The sequence below is a fragment of the Callithrix jacchus genome, chromosome 21, assembly GCF_049354715.1.
Source record: "Callithrix jacchus isolate 240 chromosome 21, calJac240_pri, whole genome shotgun sequence".
In the NCBI taxonomy this organism is placed as follows: domain Eukaryota; kingdom Metazoa; phylum Chordata; class Mammalia; order Primates; family Cebidae; genus Callithrix; species Callithrix jacchus.
This window is the reverse complement of record NC_133522.1, coordinates 4802938-4816885: the sequence shown is the minus strand read 5'-3', so window position 1 is coordinate 4816885 and position 13948 is coordinate 4802938. Positions and strand designations below refer to the sequence as shown.

The window sequence follows — 13948 nt, the reverse complement described above, 5'->3', positions numbered from 1 at the left end:
TTGTTCTAAATTAATTCTAATAAATTGCTATTTTTATTCATATTATTTTTGATTGATATATTGCTCATATTTATGGGATATAACTAGATGTTTTGATATATGTATGCAATGTCGATTGATTAAATCGACTAACATAACCATCAGCTTGCTTACCCATCATTTTTAAGATGAGACATTTGAAATACTCTCTTTTAGTTATTCTGAAATACATAATACACTATCAGTTACTGTAGTCACCCTGCTGAACAATAGATCTTAAAATCAATTCCTCTTGTTTACCTAAAACTTTGTACAGTTTAATCATAATCAGCAACTCCACATTCTTTTCCTTCTGGCCTACCCAGCCTCTGGTAGCCATTATTGTACTCTCTACTTTTTTTTTAACTTTTTTTTTTTTTTTTTGAGACGGAGTTTTGCTCTTGTTACCCAGGCTGGAGTGCAATGGCGCGATCTCGGCTCACCACAATCTCCGCCTCCTGGGTACAGGCAATTCTCCCACCTCAGCCTCCTGAGTAGCTGGGATTACAGGCACGCGCCACCATGCCCAGCTAATTTTTGTATTTTTAGTAGAGACGGGGTTTCACCATGTTGACCAGGATGGTCTCGATCTCTTGACCTCATGATCCACCCGCCTCGGCCTCCCAAAGTGCTGGGATTACAGGCTTGAGCCACCGCACCCGGCCTGTACTCTCTACTTCTATGAGTTGGACTTTTTTAGATTTTACCTGTAAGTGAAGTTATGTTGCATGTGTCTTTCTGTGCCTGGTATATTTCAATTAGCATCATGTCACCCAGGTTCATTCATGTCATCATAAATGATAAGATATCCCTCTTTTTAAGGCTGGATAGTATTCCATTGTGTATAGATGCACTATCCATTCTTCTACTAATGAACATTTTAATCAGTTCTGTATCTTGATTATTGCGAATAATGCTGTAATAAAAATGGAAGTGCAGGTATCTTTTTAACACATTGATTTCTTTTTTTTTCTCTTTTTTTTTAATGTACTTTAGGTTCTGGGTTACAAGTGCAGATCATGCAGGATTGTTGAATAGGTACATACATGGCAATGTGGTTTGCTGCCTCCATCCCCCCGTCACCTATATCTGGCATTTCTCCCCATGTTATCCCTCCCCAACCTCCCCACCCCCTGCTGGCCCTCCCCTATCCCCCAAACAGACCCCAGTGTGTGATGTTCCCCTCCCTGTGTCCATGTGCTCTCATTGTTCAACATCTCCCTATGAGTGAGAACATGCCGTGTTTGATTTTCTCTTCTTGTGTCAGTTTGCTGAGAATGATGGTTTCTAGATTCATCCATGTCCCTACAAAGGACAAGAACTAATTTTTTTTATGGCTGCATAGTATTCCATGACATATATGTGCCACATATTCCTTGTCCAGTCTATCATGGATGGGCATTTGGGTTGGTTCCAGGTCTTTGCTATTGTAAACAGTGCTGCAATGAACATATGTGTGCATGTGTCCTTATAACAGAACAATTTATAATCCTTTGGGTATATACCCAGTAATGGGATTGCTGGGTCAAATGGAATTTCTTTTTCTAGGTCCTTGAGGAATCGTCACACTGTTTTCCAAATGACTGAACTAATTTACACTCCCACCAACAGTGTAAAAGTGTTGCTATTTCTCCACATGGTCTCCAGCATCTGTTGTCTCCAGATTTTTTAATGATTGCCATTCTAACTGGCGTGAGACGGTATCACAATGTGGTTTTGATTTGCATTTCATTATTCTCAAGGTAGGCTGGGACAATGAGGAGTACCCACATATTTACTCACCTTCCTGAAAGTGGTATGATTTATTTGGGCAGAAATTTTTGTGTCCTGGTTATGCCCAAATAGAATTTTGAAAAAATTCAATTTCCGAAGGTTCTTTATAGACATATCTGCAGGGGTATTTATGAGGTTTCACCAACTGCAAGATGGTCTATCTCTGGAGGAAAATTCTGTCATCACCGTGCAGATTGCCTCTGCAGTTAAATAATAATGCACCATTGTTTACCATGCCTCAGATTTCTTTTTCAATACATCTTTCTTCCCTCCCTCCCTCCCTCCCTCCCTCCCTCCCTCCCTCCCTCCCTCCCTCCCTTCCTCCCTCCCTCCCTTTCTTCCTTCCCTCCTTCCTTTTTTCTGTCATCTTCCTCCTCTTCCTTCTAGTTCTTCTCTCATTGTCTTTTTCTTCCTCTCACTTTCTTGAGTTTTGTGTCTAAGTTTCATTTGATGGGAATCCTTTAGTAATAAATGAAATTAAAAATTGTGAAGTTGGGATCTTTGTTTATGAATCGCTGCAGTTTCTGTTTCTTAGCAACAGGTCCCACATCCCCTCAGTGTATCAGGCCTCAGTTCAGTGCCTCTGGTTTAAGCCACTGTCCAAATCAGAATAAAGCAACAGCCAGAGTGGTAAGGCAGAGCTTCGTAAATGCTCAAAGCCTGGAGCCTGCGTTTTCTATGATGATACTTTTAGAGAAAAGTTAACACCTTTGCCAGACAGGGAGTTCAGAACAACAACAAAAGAAATGTTCAAGAGCAGCCTGATCCAGCAGACTACCCCGTTGTATCGGTTCTTTTGGGGTCCCAGTCTTAGCTAGTGAAGTGCTTCTTTCTGACCTTTGCAAACACAGATGTCCATGTAAGGTAGAGAACTTCTGCAATTCTCTTTTATGCATTAAATACAGTGTTTAGAAGATCACTGCTTAAGGGCCATAGGTAGAAAATGTGTCTTTTACAAAGCTTTTGTGTTTGTAGTAGCCTTTCTCTTTTCAGAGGGACAAACCTGTATTAAAGCTCGTATCTTTCCTATAGAAACTTACCTAATCCTGGGAAACAAAGGCAGCATTCCAGTGCTCTAATATTTTTCTCCCATTGAAGACTGAGTTTAGGCCGGCACGTATTAAAGACTATCAATTGCTTAATAAACTGCTTCCCTGGCTTCAAACAATTATTTGTCCAGCATTGGATAGAAGGGTCTTCACCGTCTTCTAGTCCAACTTGAACAAGCTACTTCCACATTTGAAGGCTTATAACTTTTTCCTTCCTCTTTTGGTGTTGTTTTTGTATTTATTAAATTATTTCTAAATGCCAACTAAAATGAATTGACATTAGTTTAAATTAAGACAAAATTTAAACTAATGTCAACAAAAATATAGATATATATACACCATACATAAGTTATAAATATATATATATGAAAGTATAAAAAGTATGCTTTTTATACTTTCATATATATATATTTATAATTTTATGTATAGCATATATATTTTTTGCTGACAAATATATATATCTATTTTGTTCTGAGTATAAAATATATAAATTTTAAAAAATATATTAAAAAGAGTATATTTTTGTTCTATAAAATATAAATATAAATATATATATTTGCTGACAAATATATATATGTTTTGTTCGAAGAGTATAATATATATATATTTTAAATATACATATATTTTGTTCTAAGAGTATGATATATATATATTTTAAATATATATATATTTTGTTCTAAGAGTATAAAAATATATATATTTAAAATCTATATAAAATAGTATATTTTTGTTCTAAAAAAATAAATATATATACATTTTTCTCCTGGGAGAGCTATAGGAAGCAGGGAATCTAGGATCTTAACAATTGAAATCAGAGACTTGATGTGTTCATTTACGAAACTTCTGTTGAGGACTTGCTGGAGTATGTACCAAACTCTGAGATCAATGTGGAGCAAAACAGTCACTTCCTGATTTCCTAACACTTAAGTCATGCTGATGAGATTATCTGTTTCCAATTCTTACTGTGGCTTCTTTATTGGTTAATCAATTCACATGCTTAGATTTCTTTATCTGGCAGAATACACAGTTCCTAACATTTCCTGGGTTACATCCTTTCAATTTCTCAACTTGAAGAAAGGGTAGTTTTTATCCGGTTGTTCTATCAAGAAAATCTTGGAGGGAGGCATTCCTGCATTAAGCACATTGGGATGTGAAGATAGTGTGCTATCGGTGGTCGTGTTTGGGTCTCTCTGTAACAATCTCTCTAAAGAGTAAAACTTCTGTCCGTTACTGGGGTTGAGGAGGAGCAATAACCTGCTTTTATCTCTTCCAGCAGCTCACAGGTAACCAGTGCCTCCAGTGCCTCAAACTTGACGCCCCAACTCATCGTAGATTTAGCTTGCAGGACTCTCAAACTGCTTAGCAGCTCCCAACACGGTGCCACTGTTGTCTCATTCTCTTTGTCCTTGAGCATGATGCTTTCAATTTAACTTAAAAAAAGCAGCTTCCTGTCACTTTATTGCACATTTGGAGATTTACTGCATTTCTTGCACATGTGTAAACTGGTATCTCATCTGTATGTTTCCTGTAGGTGTACTTTACGGGAAGCTTCCTTTGACTATTGCTCTTCAAAACACCTGCACCTGATGTCGCCAGTGCGGTGTTTGCGCCAATGGCCTGAGACAGCAGCGTGACTCGCCCCATGTTGGCTGCTGGACCTATCTGCAACCCCCATCCCGAGGGCTGTTGAGCTGAGACAAAGGCCAGGGGCTGAGTCACTGAAAGCATAAACAGAATGCAAAGCAAAGGTCTGCGGTTTATGAAGACATTGTGCTGTCTGCTTTCATGTCCCTATCAGTCTCTGTGTAAGCAATAAACTTGCTGCAATTGAGATGCCAAACAGGGACAAGAGACCCCTGCCCATATTTTCCCTGGAGCTAAGCCTTTGATCTATCTCCTGATGGAAAACAGGTTTAACCAGCCACCTTAAAGGCGCCAGTGTTTGTTTGCACTGTATGTCTTTAAAAAACACACTGCTTTGTAAACTACTATCACAAGCCCCCTTAAACTACTCTGTGAGCGGTTATCACAAGCCCCTGATAACCGTTTTTTATGGAGTTTCTATTTCCTTTCTGTCTACCCCTTTTCTGCTGAGATAAAGTAAATGTAAACAAGAAAAAAGGTATAAAAGCTGTAACCCACAAGAATAAATTTGCTGCGTTTTAACCATAATTTACGCAGACCTCCAGACTCCACTTTTCTATTTTTCTTTCACTTCCGTGCACTCTCTCCCTCAGGTTGAAGGAGACGTCTACGTTGGTGGTCTCGGGGACTCCCGCAGGTCGGTAGCCGCCCCCGGCAGACGTGCCGGACCCCGACAGTCGCCCTTCGCAATTTTATGCAGTTGCTTTGATGAAATCCCACTTGGTTAGATACTCAATCAGTGTTGTTCTTGGAATCAAAAACGATGTGTTTTTCAGATATACTGATATGAGCAAATTCACACAGAAGACAATTATTTCCTTGTAAGTTCTCAGTTGTCTTGAGAAATCTATTGATAATTTCATGTCATCATCGCTTTGTAGTGATGTGAATGCCTAGACTACTGCTTTATAATGGGATTGGCCACTTTCTTCTCCACTTTTTTTTTGTGCTACGAACTTCAGAGGTGGAGAATCTTATCACCGAAAGGACTGTGTTACTTCACGCAATAAGATGTTTTATCTTTAAATATTGGAAAATGTGTCAAAATTTTGACAGTGCTGACAAAGATTTTAGTGAGAGGAAAGAGAACATATTTTCATTCATGTTGGTATGCAGTAAGGAAACTTTGAACCCACGAGCCTGCACTGTCAGACGCTGATGTATACTGGCAGAGGTCACTTCATATTTTCTGAATAAAATATACCTAATTAACTACACTAACAAATACTAAAAATATAAGGCGATGACATTAATCACTAACTTCTATTTCTCTCTCACTGCTTAGGGTTTTTTTTTCTTTTGAGACACGGCTCACTGTAGTCTCAACCTCCCTGGACTCAGATGATCCTCCCCATTAGGCTCCCGAGTAGCTGGGACTACTACAGGCACACAGCACCACTCCTGGCTAATTTTTGTATATATATATTTTTTAGAGATGGGGTTTTTCCATGTTGTTCAGGCAGGTGTTGAACTCCAGGTCTCAAGCAGTCCACCTGCCTCAGCCTCCCAAAGTGCTAACCACTGTGCCCAGCCTTATTGCTTGGCTTTTAATTATGCCTCTATTTCAATGTTTACATATTGGAATTATTAGGTTGATGCAAAAGTAATTGTGGTTTTTGCCAAAAACTAACAAGCTAATAATTGTGGGCTTTTAAAAAGTATTGAATCTCTGACCCCAATGCAGAGCAATTAAATCTATATTTCACAGAATAGCATCTGGACAGTGCTTTATTAAGCTCGACGGCTGATTATAACATGGAGGCAGGATTGGAAACTACTGGTTGCTCTTTATGTCATATAGGAACATGAAAATGAATTTGTATTTCCGCCCCTTTGATGGTATATTTGGCTTTGACTTCCTGCTGTAACTTCACGTCAGGATCTGTGAGATCCATAGGTTCTAAATATTAGTTACTATTTTGTTTAGAGACCTGATGCCAGATAATCCTAACATTTAAGCATGTTGAGCTCTAAAATATGAAGAGGGTGGTAAAGAATTCCATTGTTGGCCGGGAGCGTGGCTCAAGCCTGTAATCCCAGCACTTTGGGAGGCCGAGGCGGGTGGATCACGAGGCCAACAGATTGAGACCATCTTGGTCAACATGGTGAATTACAGGCGAGTGCCTGTAATCCCAGCTGCTCGGGAGGCTGAGGCAGGAGAATTGCCTGAACCCAGAAGGCGGAGGTTGCGGTGAGCCGAGATCGCGCCATTGCACTCCAGCCTGGGTAACAAGAGCGAAACTCCGTCTCAGAAAACAAACAAAAAAAAGAATTCCATTGTTGTCTAGCACTTAAAACATGAAAGCTGTTTTGGGCTTTCTCTGTAACCAAGCCAGAAGAGTATATGGAGACTTAATTACTCAAGGCTGGATTATTTTGAATAAATGTACCACCATTCTTTTATTTCTTAGGTAAGTGCTTTACAATACTATATGTCATATCTTGTATTTTTCTCTCTACTATATTGATATTGGCTTCTCCAGATAAGACTATCTTTTTCTTCTCTAACTTATGCTGTTGGTTGTTTTGTGAATACCAGGGCAGTAAAAGTGAGATTGCAGATACTAAGTCATGAAAAGTTGAAGGTTTTGGAATCTGGATCAGTTTTGGGAAGTATGAAACGTCATGGAATGTCAAAAAAGATAGCAAGGTTGAAAGAAGGACTTCCTTGATAAAAGTTGTTCTTAAGGAATGTTGGTTGTTACAGTGATAGAAGAAATAGAAATCATTTATCCAATATTCAGTCCTTTATTTTAAAAATCCATCTGTGCCTACTATGTGGCAGACAACATCTTAGGCATCTTAAATGGGAAGCCAGACTGAAAGATAATATGTTAATAAGCATGAAAATATGTATGCATTAATTCGTATGTGAAAAATATTTGATTGATGCTGAGGAAGAAATAAGACACTATCTAATATTTCCTTACAAGATAGTTTAAAAATCTTCTAGGATTCTTTTTTTTTTTTTTTTTTTTTTGAGACGGAGTTTCGCTCCTGTTACCCAGGCTGGAGTGCAATGGCGCGATCTTGGCTCACCGCAACCTCCGCCTCCTGGGTTCACGCAATTCTCCTGCCTCAGCCTCCTGAGTAGCTGGGATTACAGGCACGCGCCACCATGCCCAGCTAATTTTTGTATTTTTAGTAGAGACGGGGTTTCACCATGTTGACCAGGATGGTCTCGATCTCTTGACTTCGTGATCCATTGCCTCCGCTTCCTAAAGTGCTGGGATTACAGGCATGAGCCACCACGCCTGGCTTCTTCTAGGATTCTTAAAGCCAGGCTGGTTTCTGTTTTTCTTTATTATCTGGGTCCCCAAGAGGATTAAGAAACGGGTAGAAAGAGAATGGCTCTGGCAGTTACTGAGCTTTCAATTCCTAAGAATCACTGTTCTTCGACCTCTGCCTTTCGAATCCTCCAGTAACTTCCACTTTTCAATTGCTGCGAAATCCTAAACTTTGCCTTGTTTTTTCCTGGTTGAAACTGTTTCTTTAACCATTTATTTTCCATTTATTGGATGACTCAAGCCCCCTTTCTTTTTTGGCGTGGATCATAAGTTCAAGGCCGGAAGTGATATCTTTATATGCTATGATCAATTTTGAAATCATTGTGAAATGATTTTCATCTCTCTTGACCTTGATTCTTATGACCCTTCAGCTGTTGCAGTAATTTCTACTGATTTTAAACATAATTCATAATTTTCCTTCAGAAGCAGCTTGCTCGTTATTTTCACAAATGATTATATATTGAAAACTAATAATAGAAATTTAATTGTTATATGCTGTAGACTAATATTAAAATTATTCTTTAAAAAAATAGTTCTCGACCAGGAGAAATTTTGCCCCATAGGGGATGTTTGGCAGTGTTAGGAGACTTTTTTTTTATTGTCATGACTAGAAAGTGCTACTGGCGTCTAGCGGGTAGAAGGTAGGGATGCTGTTTAATATTCTACAATACATAGGGCAGCCCAAAACAAAGAATTATTTCCACTCTGAAATATCAGTAGTGCTGTACCTGTTAAACCTCATCTTAAAATTATTCCAAGAACAAAACCATATTGTTGAATTTTTAATGTATGCTTGAAAGTCATGGAACTATAATTTTTATCTAGGGAAAAGATAAGTTAGAAGAATTTATGCTTTGGGTCTTCTTTCTTTTACACATTAATGTATTCCTTCTAAAGCTCTTCACTGAGTAGGTTAAGTGATTTTCCTTCCACTGTGTTCACCTACCTATAACCACGAGTGCTTTCTCTTAAGTGCAAGCACAAGCTGTCTTCTTAGCCAGTTACGGCAGATTCATTATTAAGAAAATGAATACCCTGTAGATAAAATATGTTCCCATTTCAAAATAAATTACACATTGAAGGGATATTGCCCAATTCTTAAAAAGTGTTTCCTTGGCACAAATCAAAATTCTGTTTCTACGTTCCCCATATAGTTTCACCTCTAATATCTAAGCTTGATTTCTGGATCTGCAAGGGAATGTCAATGAATGTAAGTACACGAGCTCTCTAGAGTGCTAAATGTTAGAGGTGATTACATATGTGTGTCTGTATATTTATGTGGAGTTCATGAACGTATTGCTTCTAGATTTTACTGGCGCCTAACATAATGCCTTTCAGGCAGTATTGAGAAATATACTTAGCCATGTCTGTATTTTTGAAAGAAACATATTTTGTTGTTGAGTATATTTGTATACATATTGTGATTATATGTCCTATAGGCTTAATTTCTACTCATAAAAACAACAAAAGAAAGCAAAACCATGGATTCTGTAAGGTTTCTCTGATCCCTCCAGTCTTGAGTATATCCATTGCATCCCAGACATGTCACTATTAATCTGCTACTAGATTGTTTCAAAATGTCTGTGTTCTGTCTCCTGCAAGTGACTAAAAATTTTTATTTCGACCCTGGATCTGTCACATTGCCTGACATATGTTGAAACATGCATGTTTTATGTGATGATTTAACGTGATAGTTTCTGCAACAGAGGTAAACTCCATGCTCTCCATGCTAATGCAAACCCAGGTCATTGTTTTGTTCGTTCATTTTTTTAAAAGTCGGTCTTACTCCAGAGCTATGTAAAGATTTCATCATGTGAATTAAAGATGAATAGTTTGCTTATCTATAGTCTTTCCTCTGTGTTCCCAAAATCATCCCATTTTTGTTCAGATTGCCATGCCCCTGCCCACAGCCCACATGACTCAAACGAAATGCCCACATTTGTAGGGACAGGGCCTGTGTAGTTTAGGTCAGTGTTGGGAAATCCATCCTCCTTTCCAGAGAATGGTTTAGGAATTCATAGTTAAACTCCAGGCACTTGGGACTTGGGGGGACTAATTATTAATAAGCAGAAATATCCCCATTGTTAGGAAACAGGATGGTTTTCTCCTCTTCTTCACTGTACATGGACAAGCAGGCTGCTGCTTCAGTAGCTGTCATCTTGCTGCCGTGGAGAAAGTCTTTTCCAGTCAACACAGAGAAGGGGAGAGCTGAGGCAAGATCAGAGGGGCGGAGCTGGAACCGTGACTACCGCACACCCGGTGATTATCCTACTTTTGATTTAGATCGTGTGAGAAACATCTTTCTACATTTTGTAAGCTTTTTATTACTTGTAGGCTAAGTAACAGAATGTTAGAAACTCCCAACCTTCTCCTTTTATTAAAAAAATCATTTGTGTCTGTTGACTTTTGTCTGTAACTCAGGCTATCATCACCCATCACACATGCGGCGATTTTCTCTTCTCTCTACTCTGTCTTCCTGCACCTGGAAATTTCTGTTCACATCTTTCCTTTTATCCTGAGGCCTGCTGATAACTGCTTTTACATTCTCAACGTTCCGCAGGTGAATTAGCAAGATGTCTTTACAGAAAACACATTTTCTCTCTAAGAGAAATCCCAGTGCTAGCTGTTAAGACATTAAAAGTTTTACATTTTCTCAATCTTTCTGCTGCGAAAGATTAAAGAAGACTAAAGGAGGTACAATATCGTGGTTAGTAGCTCAGACCTGTAGTTAGTTTGTTTTTAAATTTTTGCCTCACTACTTCGTGACTTGGGCAAGTCATCTAACCTTACTAAACCTCAATTTCATAATCCAGAAGAGCAGTAAGCAAACAGTGGCCCACGGGCAAAATCAAGTATGCTATCTTTTAAACAAATTTTACTGTAATACAGTCACACTGACTCGGTTATGGATTGCATATGAAGCTTTGGAGCTATACTAGCACTTGAGTAGCTGCGGCAGAGACTGACTGTTTGGCTAGCAAAGCCTGAAGTATCTGTTATTTGGCTCTTTCCCCAAAATGTTTGCTAACTGCTGATCTAGAAATTTGGCTAAATAAAAGTCTCATAGGATTGTTGTGAGGCTTAAATAAGATGACACACATAGGCAGTTAACATGGCAGCTAGAATGTATAAACTTGCAATAAACGTTAGCTGTCAGGAAAAGATCAGTTGGTAGGTCAACAATTATTTGAACGAATACCCTCCTCACCATTTTTTTGCAGTTGAGGAAAATGACTGCCATGAGGACACATGATATAGTTTTATTGAACAATATTTATTAGCAAGGGGAAGAAAACAGTATTTATTTCTGGAGTCAGTCCCCCAGGTGAGGTATAAATATAATTACATGACTGCATAAATATATTTATACCACCCTGGTGAGACTACAATACTTTAAGTCTTATTTTTCATCCAGGGGAAATAAATGTGATTTTGAAAATCATAACTCATTGCTATTGTTAATTCAATAATCACAATTGTGTATGGGGCTGCATTAGGGGAGAGTATATCACTAGTGTTCGGCCAGACAGTGGAACAATTAATAGAATCCCCATTTCCCCTAAGAGGTTTATTTGTCATGTCAAAGTTACTCTGGTCTGGTGCAACACAGATGGTGTTGTGACAGCACAAAATGATGAGTGCCACATTGTTCTTTCTAATGATCTTCTTCTGCTCAATTCATCTTGTTTTGCAGCCTTAGATTTCTGCTACATGTCTGTTTTTAAAATAGGGAACATCCGGTAGAGGAAGTCAAAGAGGATGCGGATTCTTTTGCTATTTTTCTGATTGTTAAGTGGGTCCAGAAAGTATTAAAAAAAATACTATGAATATGAAAATGAACAAATGTTATCAGCATTATCACATAAATGAAAAAAATAGTAAATTTTTTTTCAAAACAGTAGAAGCCGGGCACGGTGGCTCAAGCCTGTAATCCCAGCACTTTGGGAGGCCGAGGAGGGTGGATCACGAGGTCAAGAGATCGAGACCATCCTGGTCAACATGGTGAAACCCCGTCTCTACTAAAAATACAAAAAAAAAAAAAAAAAAAAAAAAAATTAGCTGGGCATGGTGGTGTGTGCCTGTAATCCCAGCTACTCAGGAGGCTGAGGCAGGAGAATTGCCTGAACATAGGAGGCGGAGATTGTGGTGAGCCGAGATCGTGCCATTGCACTCCAGCCTGGGTAACAAGAGCGAAACTCCGTCTCTAAAAACAAAAACAAAAACAAAAAACAAACAAAAAAAACCAAACAGTAGAATATATCCTAGTTTTATATGAAATACATTCTGCTAAACTAGTTTAATTATCTGTATGACATGGTTCTGGGTATGATAATAAAGGAAAACTTATGCATATTAAAATGAGCGCAGTTCAATTATTACTGTCTTAATTCACTATTGAGAGGATATATAACAGGCTAGAGAATCAATAAAAAGATCAATAAAAATAGTGTAAATGTCAATAGAGAAAATAAGATAGTTCATATAACGAGGAATCTCAAATTCAAAAACTGATATTAGAGTGGTGTACTATTCAAATACGCCTGATTAAAACGGATGCTTCTGTCTATTGAGTTGACGATTCAGGAATCAATTAAAATTACATTCAAATTTGTACTGTTCTGAAATTCATTGTCTGGCTTTTCTCTTTTTGCTCTTCTGTAATTTCTGCTTGTTTAGATGTTGAGGTAAATACTAAATATTAACAGAAGTTTCCTTCATCCTGTAAGTCTTGCCAAACATTGTTCTGGGAATAGTTGCTATAAAATATGAAATAGTTTTCAGCAACTTTTAGAATCTGTGCAACTCTTAGTGACGTTCAACATACATGTAAACCGTCAATTTCAAACTATGTTTAAAAATGTTTGCAATAATATTTTAAATCAGCAATTATACCAGCTCCATATTTGTGAGGAGAAGAATGTCATTTGTAATCTTTCACCAATTTATCAATATTAAACTTGATACCTTGAATCATAAATTATAATCCTCATCCAGCCAAATTTTTTCTTCCTTTTTTTTTTTTTTTTTTTTTTGGAGAGACAAGGTCTTGGTCTCATTTTGACCAGACAGGAGTGCAAAGGTACAGTCACAGATCCCTGCAACTTTAAACACCTAGGCTTAGGGTATTCTGCCTCAGTGCACCGAGTAGCTGGTACTATAGACACGTGCCACTGTGCTCAGCTAATTAATTTTTTTTTTTTTTTTGTATAGGTGAAGTCTTGCAACGTTGACCAGACTGGTCTAGTACTCCTGGCTTCAAGTGATCCTCCTGCCTCGGTCTTCCACAGCCAAGATTTTCAATCTGTTTTTAACTAAAGTAGAAAATCTTTCACAATAAGACTTTGGACATGGCTTTCATTGTATATCACTGTGGATATCCGAATCAAGCTTCCTTCTAAGTCAATGAGGCAGTTTCTTCCAGACTCCAGATTCATTAACTCCTAATTCACTCTGTACTTACTTTCAACTCTGAAATGTCTGTTCTATTGCAGCATTTTGATGCTGTTTGTAAATCTGTCCAGTGATAAATATTTTTAAACCTATTTTTTCTCCAAAAATGAGAAAACATTCAAATGCTAGCAAAAACTCTCAGTAACTGCATATTAATACTTTGGTTATACTTTTGTCTTCAATGATAAAAGTTACAATATTTTGATGCTGAAATGATAGCCTTAGGCTTGCAAGATCCTAAATGTATTCCCGAGACGTTCTCCTGAAACAAGCTGCATGTGATCATTCACGTGATCTTTCCTGGCAATATCGGTGTCATGAAGTAATATTTTTCATCTCACTCCCTATTTTAAATTGGTGAACACCTTCCCCTTTTACTGACAGCATACTTCACGGGGGAAAACTAGGCACCCATTTATTGCCAATTTTTTCACCAGCACGCTGAGAGATGTATATATTCACTAGATGAAACATGATTTCACTGAAAGATTTCACAGTGTTCTTCAATACCAAATCAATAATATAGATGCGTATTACTGACTACCAGCTAGACTCTGGAGATGACGATTTGCAGGATTGGCATTCAGGTGTAACCTGTTTTTATTTGTTTTATTTACTTGTTTTCATCATAGAGTGGTTGGTGTTTTTCCTTATTAGACACAGAAGTGCTGTTCTGTTAAGATTAATTTCAGTACATGTTTTCCAGTGTACACTACAAAAGAAAAA

At 38.0% G+C, this 13948-nt stretch overlaps 1 long non-coding RNA gene across 1 annotated transcript in view; it reads left to right on the top strand.

Moving 5' to 3' along the window:
- LOC144580691 (uncharacterized) overlaps positions 1–13948 on the top strand; it is a 55471-nt gene extending 41523 nt beyond the window's left edge. The window contains exon 2 of the long non-coding RNA XR_013530686.1: positions 12983–13948. This is a non-coding gene — a long non-coding RNA (uncharacterized LOC144580691). The remainder of the gene's footprint in view (positions 1–12982) is intronic.